The following is a 13407-nucleotide window of genomic DNA, read 5'->3' on the forward strand; positions in this document are numbered from 1 at the left end:
CTGCAGTGACACCTTCCAGTAGATCAGGTTGCTCAAAGCCCCATCCAGCTTGGCCTTAAACACATTCAGGGATGGGAACTCCATAACTTCTCTGAGCAACAATCCTACTGAATTTCAAAAAGCAATAGATCCCACACTTATTTCTTGTGCCTCAGTGGAGGGTCCTGATCAATGGCAAGTTGACTATGAGCCAACAGTGTGTCCAACAGTGTGTCCTGGTGGTCAGGAGGGCCAACGTGTCTGGGAGGGCATCAGGCAAAGCACCGCCAGCCTGTTGAGGGAAAGGATTGTCCCGCTCTGCTCTGACCTGGGGTGGCCTCACCTTGAATATTGTGGCAGTTTTGGGCATCGTGATATAAGAAAGATATTAAGTTGTTAGAGAGTTTCCAAAGGAGGGCAGCAGAGATGGTGAAGGACCTTGAGGGGAAGCCATATGAGGAGCGGCTGAGGTCACTTGATCCGTTCAGTCCGGAGAAGAGGAGACTGAGGGGAGATCTCGTTGCAGTCTACAGCTTCCTCATGAGGGGAAGAGGAGGGGCAGGCACTAATCTCCTCTCTGTGGTGACAGGACTTGAGGAAACAGCATGAAGCTGTGCCAGGGGAGGTTTAGGCTGGATTTTAGAAAAAAATTTTTCACCCACAGGGTGGTTGGATGAACAGGTTCCCCAGGGAAGTGGTCACAGCACCAAGCCTGACAGAGTACAAGAAATGTTTGGACAATACTCTCAGGCACAGGGTGTGACTCTTAGAGTGGTCCTGTGCAGGGCCAGGTGTTGGGCTTTGATGATCCTTGTGGGCCCCTTCCAACTTAGGGCAGTCTATGATTCTGCAGTTACTTTTGCTAGTGAGCTACCAGGCCTTTTGTGGCATTTTACAGCTACAAGTAAAGGCAGAAATTTTGACTTCTAATTTCCTTTTGAAGTCAGGATTCAAAAAGAAGTGATACTGAACCTTCCCACATAATTAAAAAGCCAAAAATAAATTTGTTTTGAAAGTTCTGTGTATTAGAATTTCCAAGTAAGCCCTTTCATTTTTTTCTATTTCTGTATTTGCATTATTGCACATCACTGTAGAAAAACTAGCAGTATTTCGTGCAATGAAAAAAGTTACTCAGCTAATGCTTAGTAGTTACTGAATCTTCACCTTTCTGAAAACTAAGTGCCTCTTGCAGTCTAACAAACAGACTGACGTGCAGTAAGACATGCACTACTACTTACATATCATGAAATTAAGAAAAAACTAACAAAACCATGCAAAACAAAATCAATACTATTATTTTTCCTCCTTACATTTTAATTGTTATAATTTTGCTTTTGTTGAAACAGTCATTTCCAAAGAAAAATTATATGTCTGTTTAATGTGACTATACATAAATGTAGATTTGCCCCTGTTTAATTTCACATTTTGCTGGCTCAGTGTTCAAGGCATTTCTATTCGTACAGGGTCTAGAGGTAAAATAAGACCTTCTGTGCTACACCAAGTCCTGAGGCATGGGCTACGCTCAGAAGTTATTGCGGTGATATGTTACCTTTTTCCCCATAAAAACTTCACTTTGACAAGATAATTGGGACTGTAGTTATGAACTGGAGAGAGCAGGGAGAAGAGGGGACACAATTTGTTTTCCTCTCTACTGGTCTAGATCTACTGGGCAGAGGAGAGCACATTTTAAGTTGGACTGGTACACTGAGCAGCCAGAGTAAACACAGCTGCATTGAAGATGCCTGTTCCTATAATTTGTGTTCCATAAGGTTTGCACTAGGATTTCATGTTTAGCTTTTTACTATTTCTTGTCCTCCGCACCATCAATATCTTTCTATAACCTAAAGGTCCTAATGATATGGCTATTAGAAATTAACTGGGGAGGAATTATAACAACAGTGCTATATTATCAAAGTGGTGAAAGACACAATAACTTACCTTCCAAGCACTGAAACTGGTGAAAATCCCACTACATTACATGGAGACCCTATAAAGGGCAACAGTACTATCCACTGCTGTCAATTTGGCCAGATGAATTTCTGCCACACTTGCAAATACACAGAATATTTGACCTAGCTTTAAGTAAGAAGGCTGAGATTTCAAATGTGCAGAACATTAAAACAGGGTAAATCTAGTTGTTTCAAAAAAAAAAGAAAAGTCTCTCTAAAGAAAGTATGATGTATTTATTTTCCCACTGTAAAATATTTTTTCCCCAACATCAGCTAAGGAAAGTCCTGCACTTCCAGTAAGACAGCAGACAGAGCAATTGGTAACTGCCCCTCACCAGGGGCAGCACTGCTGGACAGGGGGTAACAGATGAATACATGTAAATGCATCAGACATACCATAAGCCACCCAGTGAAAAGGGCCAGCTCAAGCACATACATTTGCAATGATTCCTGATTCCACTGAAAGGAATGTGGAAGAATCTCAGTGACTTCACTAGGGCCAGGATTTCTCTCTTTATCTGTAAAAGAAGTGATCAGAAAATGGCTGCACTCAATACAGAAATGGTGTGCAGAGATCTGGCAGGGATCACAGGTAATAATTATGTTCAACGTTAAATAAGGAACATCTATTTTGCTAAACAGTACATTTATTTTACAAGAAATAGAGGCATAAGGAGCTTAAAGAATAACTACTATATGGTATAGATACATTATAAACATTATGACAGAGACAGAGTAAGAGATTTTTAGAAATCAAATGCTTTTAAATGTAATTAAATCATAATAAAGATAATCACATAGAAAACTGTGCTCCTGACAGTCTGACAATGCAGGGACATCAGAAATGTTTTCCACCATTATAAGGCACAGGAAATCTATGCCTATCTCATATTGATGAAAGGAAAATTCTATAGGGGGATAGAATATGTATTTTAACAGCTGGTAATTTCATAAAAAGTAAAATGTACCTAGTGCATTTGGAATTCTCTGGGACACAAATGACTGCAGTAAGGAAAAAGATCTTACTAGTAAAAAACCAAGTCTTTACTCTCTCGAGCTTCCCTTTGGTTGCCTCTAGGTTGAATGCCATCTAACAAGATGCTTCCCTTTGCCCTTAATACATCTCAAGTACTGGATAAAGACCCTGACTCTTGGGTTTGAATTCTACTTGGAGTCATGCACCTGAATGTTATTGCATCTAGCTTTGGAGCTAGTAGCAAAGTGTCCTTTCGTCATCAATTTCCGTATCTTTGCAACAATTTAAGATATACATACAAGAAAAGAATGACATTTTGAGCACCCCAGAAGTTCAGAGGCTGTCTGAATGCAAAGTTTTGGTTCAATAACACTCCAAAAAAATTTACATTATAGGATTTTATATTTTTTATAGATTATAATCATACCTACTTGTTGTGATTACCTTCCTACATTAAGAATTCTGAACTCTTGCCAAAGTATTATTCAAAATTTCAGTGAGAACACTGCATGAACTAGAATGAAATTTCTATGGAAACATTATGAAGACATGTTCCCTGGACAGGACAGGGAACCACTTGAGGTGACCATGACTGGTATCCTGAGGAAACTAAATATTTGCTAGGTATCTAGAGTTGTACTAGTATCTGATTGTTTCCCTCAATGCTGTTCTAGAGTCACGTGTATCAGCACATAGGCATGAAACCAGCAGAGCATAACAAAGACTGGTAAATTGAACAAGAGTTTGTCATGACAAATGTCTTCTTGAATGGAAAGCATGATCAGAATAAGGGCAGATGCAGATGTAAAGAGTAGTATTTTCTAAGCCACACACACACAAAGAAGCTGAGAAGTAGTAATATCTCAATGTGTTATTGAGGAAGGAAACGGAAAACAGGATCATTTCTGGGGTGATTTTCACATGACCAAGAGTCACAGGGACAAATCTGATAGCACTGCAGCCCTTGACAAAAGTAACAAAAGAATCCCTTCCTTCCTGCAGGATTGAAACAATTATGAGGAATCAAAACTCTTGCATTCAGGTGCCTTCCATGAGCATCAATACCTATAGCAACCCTTCCTATTGACTCAGGGATTTTTCACTTCTAATCCTGCTATATTTTCCATCAAGATGACAGACTAATTTAATTCTATACCTTCTTGGTCACCTGGTTTCTGGATCCCTCAGCATCCTCTCTCTGCATTCCTCAGGCTTGTGTGATGCCTTGACCACTAGAATTTCTCTCTAATTGCTAAATGCATCCAGGCTAAAGCTGTCATTTACACACTAAACATGCCCCAAAGGATGATCATTTTATAGCTGTTTGCTTCAAGAATCCAGTATCACTTGTTCTGGAGAAGTGACAGCCACTGAGACATAAGAAGGTTAGTCATGTATTAAAACAGGGCAACAGACATGACAAAACAGATTACTCTCCTCACTTGAAACCCTAATGAATGGAAAGAGAAGCTGGGAAGATATAAGAATTCAGTTGCCTTTGGCTCAGATTTTTCCATTGATGGTCTGATCTTGCAAACTATATATATAGGAACCATGCCACTATACCCCACTTAAATGAATTGTGGCTGCATGATTATGACCTGGTTCATAACATGGAGTGATCTGGTGCACAACTGCTACCATTGCTGTTGAGAAATAATGTTGAGAAAACTTATGCCATGAAAAGGTTCTGCTAATAAAAGTCACATGATTCTCAATCACTTATTGCAAGTCTTGAAAGAAAGGAGATAACACTCTTCCATTCTGCAAAATAGTTTCATTATTCAAAATTTCAGTGAGAACACTGCATGAACTAGAATGAAATTTCTATGGAAACATTATGAAGACAATGAAAAAAAATCTGCCAGAGAAAGCAACAGGTTCAAAAAATTTGTTAATGCAGGTTCTGACTTAGGGATGCCTTCGGTTATTGCTGACACCAAAACATCTTGCAAAGTCAAATACTTATTTTTTTATTATAATTTAAAAATTAAAAAAATAAATAAAACAAATAAACTTATCTTTTTCATGCCAGTGGAAACTGTTGAAAACAACAGATGAATTTTGACATTAAAGAGATTAAAATCTCTTCTAATCTATTATCTAGATGCAGGTGCAATAAGAATGAGATCCTTTATAGTAAAATTCAGAGCTAGATAACTTATAGTAATGAAGAAAACAGACCAGAAAGTTTGGGTAACTTACATTCATCAGACTGCCCTATATCTGACTCTGGAATTTGAAATGATTCAGTGTGAGTGTCCTCAGGGAATCTGATGTAAATATAGAATAACCGCAATGACTTTCTCTGGAGTCCCTCCCATTACACACTGGTTTAGGGCAAAATAAGAATACTAAGGCTTGGAAAAGGCCAGGTCTGTGTTGCCTTTTTTTCTTTGGTGGCTTATCTGATGACATCTTGGGTCTAAGTTAACCTTCCTTGCTCAATAATATTTAATCTTTATTTTATCTTGAAGTAGACTAGCAAATGCTTTGATAAATGTAGTGGAAGATTTTCCACTTTCACCACAACATCTTCAGGTAGTGAAATGCTAAAGTGTTTTACTACAACTTACAACAGCAGTGCTATGCAGGGAATCAATGCTAATATTCCCATGCCTTTTTAATATGAGTGAATCACAGCCCATACTCCTTTATATACTAAAGCAACCATACGCTGGAGAGCCATTTTCCTATCTTCATCTATTGTGGCCACTATTCTGCAAAAATAAGAGCTGCCACCTCTGAAAAAAAGTCTTGATTCTACCCATTTGTACACTACAATTGATGCCCTTAAAATACAAACCTACAACAACAACCAAAGCCCTACACAATCCCTCCACCTCCCAAAAAACCCTAAATGTTAAACATTTGTAAGAAAACAAAAAAAAGCATGAGGGACTTAATCAACAGTAATTCCCAACTCCTTTTCTGTGCTAAGTTGTGAATGAGACTGACTAAAACCAACCTGAGAACTAACAAAATTTTCAGGCTGGCCAACTGGGTTTTGAGATTAGCAGTTCCATTAAGTGATACATCTTTCAAGGATGAAAATTCATGAAAATTCAGAAAACAGAGACAATTAAGAGAACAGAGACAATTACAAAGCTCCCAATCTCCTGAGACTATTACCTTTTTGTAGCAGCCTTTACTTCAGCCTCATTACATATTTTCTCTGATCATCAATCCTATTTGCAACTTTCAACTGTCTCCATGTTCTGTGTCAGAGGAGTTTGTATCAGACAATACCTGGAGTGTCTCCACTAATCCAAATTTTAAAAACCAGTAACTGAAACAAATCAGCATTTGTGCACTGACTGGAAAGAAACCCTGCAGACTCTGTGCAAATGAGAATCTGTTCTTCAGTATCAATATGACTCCCTCCCCTGTCCTTCTCTAAAAAAAAAAAGAAGGGTCAAAGCAAAATCCTGGCAGCCCAATTGAACCTTTGTAGAGATAGTGTGGTTTCAGTTATGAGAGGATGGAAAAATTAGAACACTGGAGATCTTTTGGGAACATTAAGCTTTATTAATCAGGAATGTATTAGCCACATACCAACATTCCCAAACTGTACGCTGAATCAGAGAATGCCAGGGAGCAACAGAACCCATCAAGGCTGGTCTTCTGTCTTATGGGAAGTTCTACCACACACTGAGAGATAGTTTTCCAAGCCATTCCTTAAAAAAGAAACTTCCCCTGCTTCCACAATACCTACAGGTTGTGCATTCCAGCACTTTACAGCTGATACAGTCACAACATGGTTCCTAATATGTGACTTGGTAATTTTCACTGATCATTGAACTGATTTCTTTAGGTCTTTCTCCCAGTGGACATGAAGAACAATTAATCACTGTGCTCCTGATTATAAGTTTTCACTCACTAGATTTTTTTTAAAATCATATTCTCCTTAATGTACAACAAAAGCAACACTTTCAGAAGCATATAATACCATGTAAGGCTCCTATATATCCTCTTGCCCCTGGGCTACATAACAATCAACCACTTTCTGCTTTCTCAACAATTTCAACTCCAGGACAATTTCTGCCTTGACAAACATTTCTGACCTCTCCACATTTCCACTGGGGTTCCACAGGTAGAAATCAGGGCAGAATTTATCCCCACGAGTTTCTGGATTAATGTCTTGGTACAGGAAGGGGAAAAGCCAAAATTAATTCTCTTTGTTAATGCTAACACTATTCCTCAGTGACAGTCAGCCCCAAGACATTGATCTTTGTTCAAAGCAAGCACAATTCCATACTCATTTCACATTTGCAGCACAGCCTCTACAAGCCAGTATCTTCTGCATCAAAAGAAAAAAAGGAAAAAAAAAGAAAAAGGCTTAAACTCAGGGGGGCTTATGTTTTGTAAGAGGAACAAGAACTGGGAATTTGGAGGACTCAAAGCCCATCTTAGACCTGAAATTCTAGTTAAAACAACAAGTTACAGGAGGGAAGAACAGATCACATATCTATCAGGAACTGTGACGATTCTTGCACTATAAAGAACATGGTAGGGTAACTTGTTTGTTGCTTCAAAACTCTTCCTTCATTTGAAAGCACTACCGTGATGGACGAAGCCCTTCTCAGCCCTGACATCCTGACGCTACACATGCAGCCTGCACTCTGGGATGCCAGCTTACTGTGTCACATTGGCTTGGGTTCTGCCTCTTCCTTTCCTTATGCCTGCAAGCTCAATTGAACTTATGAAAATTCAAACTGTCTTCTGTCTGTTTCATACATCATCAGCAAACAATCACTAGGCAAAATGAATTTGCTTTATGTAATTTGTAGGCTACACAAATGCCTCTGCTGTATAATACCAAAAAAATGGAATAAAGTTTGGTTAATTCAGCATGGAGGGAAGTAGCAAAGCAGCAGCACAGAGAGAGAACACAAACAATAAAATACTCAACAGTAGGGAGAGCAACATGAGAAATACTTCTGTAAATCGGAGTTGGCCTTGATACCTTTGAGTGATGGAATTAAAAAAAAGCATAACCAAGTTGTGAAAGATCACCCCCACAAGTGGCTGTATCTCCATCCATTGTGATTTGTCAACACAATATACTTATTAATAATAACAATGGTTACTATTTATCCTCTAAGAGCTTCACAAACACAAATTCAATAATGTTCACAGAGATGTATCAGTTTGAACCAGACTGAAAATGTGATCAGCTGAACGGGGCACAGTGAAGTTAAATGACTTGTCCAATGCCACTCATTGATCCAGCATCCATTAAGATTAGAACACTGGATCTCTTGGTCAGTAATCAGATCACAAAGCTGTGTAAGGCTGAAACCTTGACAAACCAACTTCTTTTTTAACAAAAATAACACATCATATACTCTTTATTGCCCTCGGCAGTGTAACTAAAACCATTGCTTTGAAAGCACATTTTCCGCATCTCTTGTATAGGTTTACAAGGTTATGCATACAGAATCTTCTCCACACACAATACATTGTCACTGTCTCATTCCAAAATCATGCAGACGCTGAATGTGGGCAGAGGCAGCTCTAAATGCTTGACTGAATCCTATTTGGGGTCAGTTGCAAACAGCAAAATAGTTAAAAAAGTATTTAAGTAGTCCCACTGATCTCAATGGATCTACTTGCCTATCAACCCACACAAGTTTAGTACAGAGCACACAACATAGAAATCAGCCCACAGACCTTTTCCATAAAGAGTGTACCTACACCACATTTAGAAAGTTGAGTTCTCGTGCAGCTGTCTGACAGATGTTCATTTTGTGAATATGTATTTTCTTCTAATGCCAGGCACCAAGTCAAGCATATTTTATATTAGCCAAAAATTTGGTCCATCTTATATTAATCAGTTGTTTTAGAGCCATCCCTACCCTAAAGCAAGATTTCCACCCTTCAATCAAGAAAAAAATCAAATACAAAACTATCAGAACATGGTTTGCTTTTTCTTCTTGCTGTTTTTGGGTTAGTACAGGAAAGCCATATTGGCAAGTTCGCCTTATTAAAGATCTGATTACAGCAAACATACAGAAAACAAAGGAAATCCTTAAAGCAAACCTTCCTCTATAAAAAAGTGCCACCATTTTTATTGTGGCAAGTAACGAGTTGCATGGACACAAGGCGTAGTAAGAATCTCATCCTCATTTTACAGGATACATGTGCATATGTGAAAGTTTCTTCACCTTATTCTTCTGTATTGCAGAGACAGGCTGTATGCCAAGGCTACAGAACTTAGGAACAGCTAAAAGTTTAGAAGTAGGGCTTTTTGTTTTAAAGCAAATGATACAAGAAACTCAAGGATTAGAAACATAGGACCTTTACTTCATAGAACAGAAAGAACTAGGCAGAAAAGACTTGGGAGTCGTGATCCCACACTCCATTCCCAGTTTGACCACTGATTCACTTGGACCTTGAAAAAGCTGCCCAACATCTGTGTTGATGTACTTGATGCTCTTGATAAAAAAAAAAATAAAAATCTTTCCTATACGTGAGTTTTACACTTGTGTATTTATTTCCCCTCCAAAGCTTGAGTCTCATATAACTAAAAAAAGCACATTCCAGGCAGCACCAATTATCAGGTCCATATATTGTTACTTGTTATCTTGCCTTAGGGCTGTCCATACAGTAGTTAGTGACGATTTGGATCCTAAGGATTCAAAGAACGTGTCTAAATTCACTCCTCACTCTGTTGTTCCATTTTTGAAAGAGAATTACTTTCCAACAAAAATTGTCCTGGTTGTTCACACTAAATAAGAAGACAAGTATGAAATTCTGTACTCACAGATTCAGAAGAGGTCTCCCATTTTTACCCAAACACTTCCCTTTAAATGGCTGCTGGACTTAGCAAATCCATGAGTGTTTTCAACTCTGCTCACCAGTGTAATTGCAAGGTTAACCTCTGGTGGCCAAGGAAGCTGTTCATATTCAGCAATGATGAGCAGAAAATGTTAAATACCATTCACTGGCCACAGCCTGCAGTTAATACACAATATTTAAACAACACAATGGCATGGCCCTTGCCAGTAATGTAAAAACACAATGGAATAGAGCCAGAATGGCACAATCTGCCTGTCTGAGTCATGCTTGGCACTACATGCTGAAAGGGGCATGAATTAGCTGCCCACAGTGCGACTGTACCCTTTAGCTAGTTTACAATAAAACATTAAAATATATTAAAAAAAGAAAAAAGGGGAGGAAGGAGTGATAAATCCCACCTAATAGTTAAAATATTTTAGCCCTGAAGTACAAAAGCACCACTTTGGAAGAAGGCTCTGGATTTCATTACAGACTGCACATTTTGATCTCAAACAAGAAAACAAACTAACTGACTTTGCTTTGTAATATTCCCCAGCTTTGTACTGTTCAACTGAAATCAATTTTTTCTTACTATCTACAAGCTCCTGGATTTTTTTCATATATTATTTCATTACATTAAGAGTATCCGAATACAGTAGATTTTCCAATCCTCTTTTGCATGCCTGTTGTTGAGCCATTGAAGTTCCAAATCTTAATTATTAACCCAAATACATTCGGATTCTAAATAAGGGTAGAGTAGAGTGATGTACAATCTGACCTGCATTCATGGAATTACTCTCCTCTTAGAAAGAGACTCCTTTCTTACTGAGAGACGTAGATGTTATTTTGACTGTTTTGTTGTGTCACAGCACAGATGAATTAGGCATTTCTGCCTTCATCTACACCCTAAAGCAGCTGAAGTCCCCTATGATGTCATCAGAAAGTTGTTTATTTTTTTTCTTGTATAAAGGAGAAGAATTTGTTACGACATCATAAGAAGAGAATAAACTATATTTTCTGCTATAAGGAATCTTCTGCTACTTTCTGTTATCTCTGCAGCAACATGCAGAAATCCTCACTGACAAAGCAACAGGAACTGTAAGTCAATAAACAGAGATGCACAGTATTCCTAATAATACGCAAAACAAAGCAGAAAAGAATGATCTATTCAGTGGTCTGAAATTAAAGATCTGCTAGATGTAAGTTCCTTTTTAATTTTTAAATAAAACATCCTTTGAACTTCTAAATCCTATTCAAGGGGACTCTGACCTTTATCCAAAACCAGCTACTGTGCTAACACTTTGGATGCATATAGAGGAAAAATACGGACAAAAGGTACCGGAAAAGCTTTTACTTACAGGAACGCAGTGCAGCTTAATCTTTTTGTTTTTAAGGTGCAGTGATTTCAGCATCTACAATGTAACTTCAGGCAGTCTGAAAAGAAACAGGTTAAAATCTCTTTCAGTTATAATTGGTATTTCAGATTTAATTAAAAATTAAACTTTCATAATGTTTCACCATCCAAAGCAATGCATTATCAGTCAAGCGTAGCCTTTTTTTTTTGTTAAAAGAAGCTCTTCCCAGAGTAGTTTGCAATGAAAGAAGAAGGGGAAAAAGGCAATTGAGAGTAGCAAAATATATTTCTTCAGCAAAAGATCTCGGAATAACTTGGAAAGAAGCCTTCTGCCACTTAATTTTAACAATCAACCTTATACTAATTAAAAAAAAAAAAAGCATCACAATTAAAGAAGACAGAAAAACACCATCACATACCAACGACTGTGAGGAGAAAAATGTTAATTTCAGCAAAACAAGGACATTGCTAGGACCAGAACATACGCACCAAAGGGAAAATATGGTTTTACATAATGCCAGCCAACAACATTTTTAAAAATTCGTTCTACGGCATGTAGCACTTTTAGACTGTTGCATGGAGGAGCAGAGAAAGACAAGTTCAAAAAGAGAAAGCTGTTTTAAAGTGTACAAGGCAAAAGGTCCCTTGCAACCTTTTGTTAAGGGATACAAAATAGCTCATCTATAAAACTGCACAGTTTTTTATCATGTAAAATAAATGTCACGTTACTGTGCAAAACAGATGATTAAGAAGTGGTAGCTGTAGACATAGCATTTGAACAGATGCAAAAAAAAATATTTTTTTTTTTTCAAAATGCAGTTGGAATAGTTGGAATGACAATAAAACTCCAGGGGTTGCACCATAAATATGAGTTTAAATGTTAGACTGGAGTTTAAAACCTGTGGTTTTAATTATATCTAATTATAAAAGCTCCACAACCAGGAGAAATGAGAAAACCAAAAAATATTAATAATAAATTCAAACAATTTTGCAATAAGTTGTCAGGATCCAGCCTCATAATAACAAACCATACAGCAATATACACAGACACATACAATGTATCAGTGTCTCCTTAAAGAAACAAAGTAAAACTTGATTAAATTTTATTTTTAAAAGGTGACAGCAGAACTTGCCTAATTTATCTCATTCAAAGTCCAAGCTATTCTCTTCACCATCAGCACACTGACAGAGATCAGCAAATAAATCCTGGATGTGAATCTAATACTGATTTTGAATGTCCCACAGGTTGGGAGCAATTCCTAAGTGAAATTTTGCTTTATTCTCCCCTAAGTAAAAATCCAGTTCTTCAGACTGCAGAATTATACGAGCCTTCTCAATCCATCCCCACAGTTGTTTAAAATGAAATGCACTGTATCAGACAATATACTGTCACACAAACATGTTCATACACACATGTATACCACAAACAAGAATGAGCTCACGAACTTATTTGTGGGTTTAACTTTCCCACTCCATCAAGATCAGAGGTATTGAAGATCAGAAGACAAAGCAGAGAGTACAGAAGAGGACAGTACAGCAAGAACCAGAAACAATTCTTGAGCATTTAAATGATGGAACAAGAGCCCCTGAAAGAGGCAGTAGGATGTTGCCACAAGATAACCTTTATAGGCTTGGATGAAATTTTTCCTGAAGGAAGCATTTGAGAAACATGTTCTTCAACCTTTAGACAACATTATATCAAGCAACTTTCCTTCTTTCTCCTGATTAGCATGTAGTCAGATAGACTGAAAAACAAGGGAGAAACCCAGGCAAGAAAATTGGAAAATCCATCAGAAGCAGGCAAGAGCACAACTGCCACATAAGTGATAACAGCTTCAGCCTTTGAACTTCCAATTCTTTCTCTTCCTTCCCCCTCCAAATTTACCCCTTTTCTAACATCTTCAGAACTGTAATGCTGGCAGGGAAGGAGAGGGGCAGCAGTACTTACAGTCCAAAGCTATTTCTTTTAATGAATGCAATGAAAAACTGACCTCAACTGAGAAAACAAAGAGCATTCACTGAGGGTGAAATGTATCCCTGTGTAGAGAGCCAGCATACAGACTGCACCACTGAAGCCCTATTCCAATGACCTAAATAGGAATAAATTGGTGCATGGACTTCACCGCTGCAAATTTTGTCCAAATTCTTGTAGAGAATGAGGAAACATGGCCCTCTCCTATCAAAGCACAAAGGCATAGCACCTCCTTCCCATGTTGGGCACCATCCTGACAACTCTTCAGTCTATATTCCCTGTATTTTTGACCTGAAGTCCTCCATGCTTTGCACACGTTCTTCTGATTGGAAAGGGAAAGGAGGGAATGCAACATTTAGCGTTACTCTGTAAGTTAAACATGAGGGCACAGTGCCTG

At 38.0% G+C, this 13407-nt stretch overlaps 1 protein-coding gene across 13 annotated transcripts in view; it reads right to left on the reverse strand.

Annotated features, from left to right (window-relative positions):
* Positions 1-13407, reverse strand: part of ZBTB20 (zinc finger and BTB domain containing 20) — a 502167-nt gene that overhangs the window by 327586 nt on the left and 161174 nt on the right. For all 13 annotated transcript variants that reach the window (XM_027653343.1, XM_027653327.1, XM_027653324.1 and 10 more), the window contains one exon: positions 11043-11118. The gene's annotated coding sequence lies outside the window, so the exon portion shown is untranslated. The remainder of the gene's footprint in view (positions 1-11042; positions 11119-13407) is intronic.

The sequence above is a fragment of the Corapipo altera genome, unplaced genomic scaffold (genome assembly GCF_003945725.1).
Source record: "Corapipo altera isolate COAL_440 unplaced genomic scaffold, ASM394572v1 61, whole genome shotgun sequence".
In the NCBI taxonomy this organism is placed as follows: Eukaryota; Metazoa; Chordata; class Aves; order Passeriformes; family Pipridae; genus Corapipo; species Corapipo altera.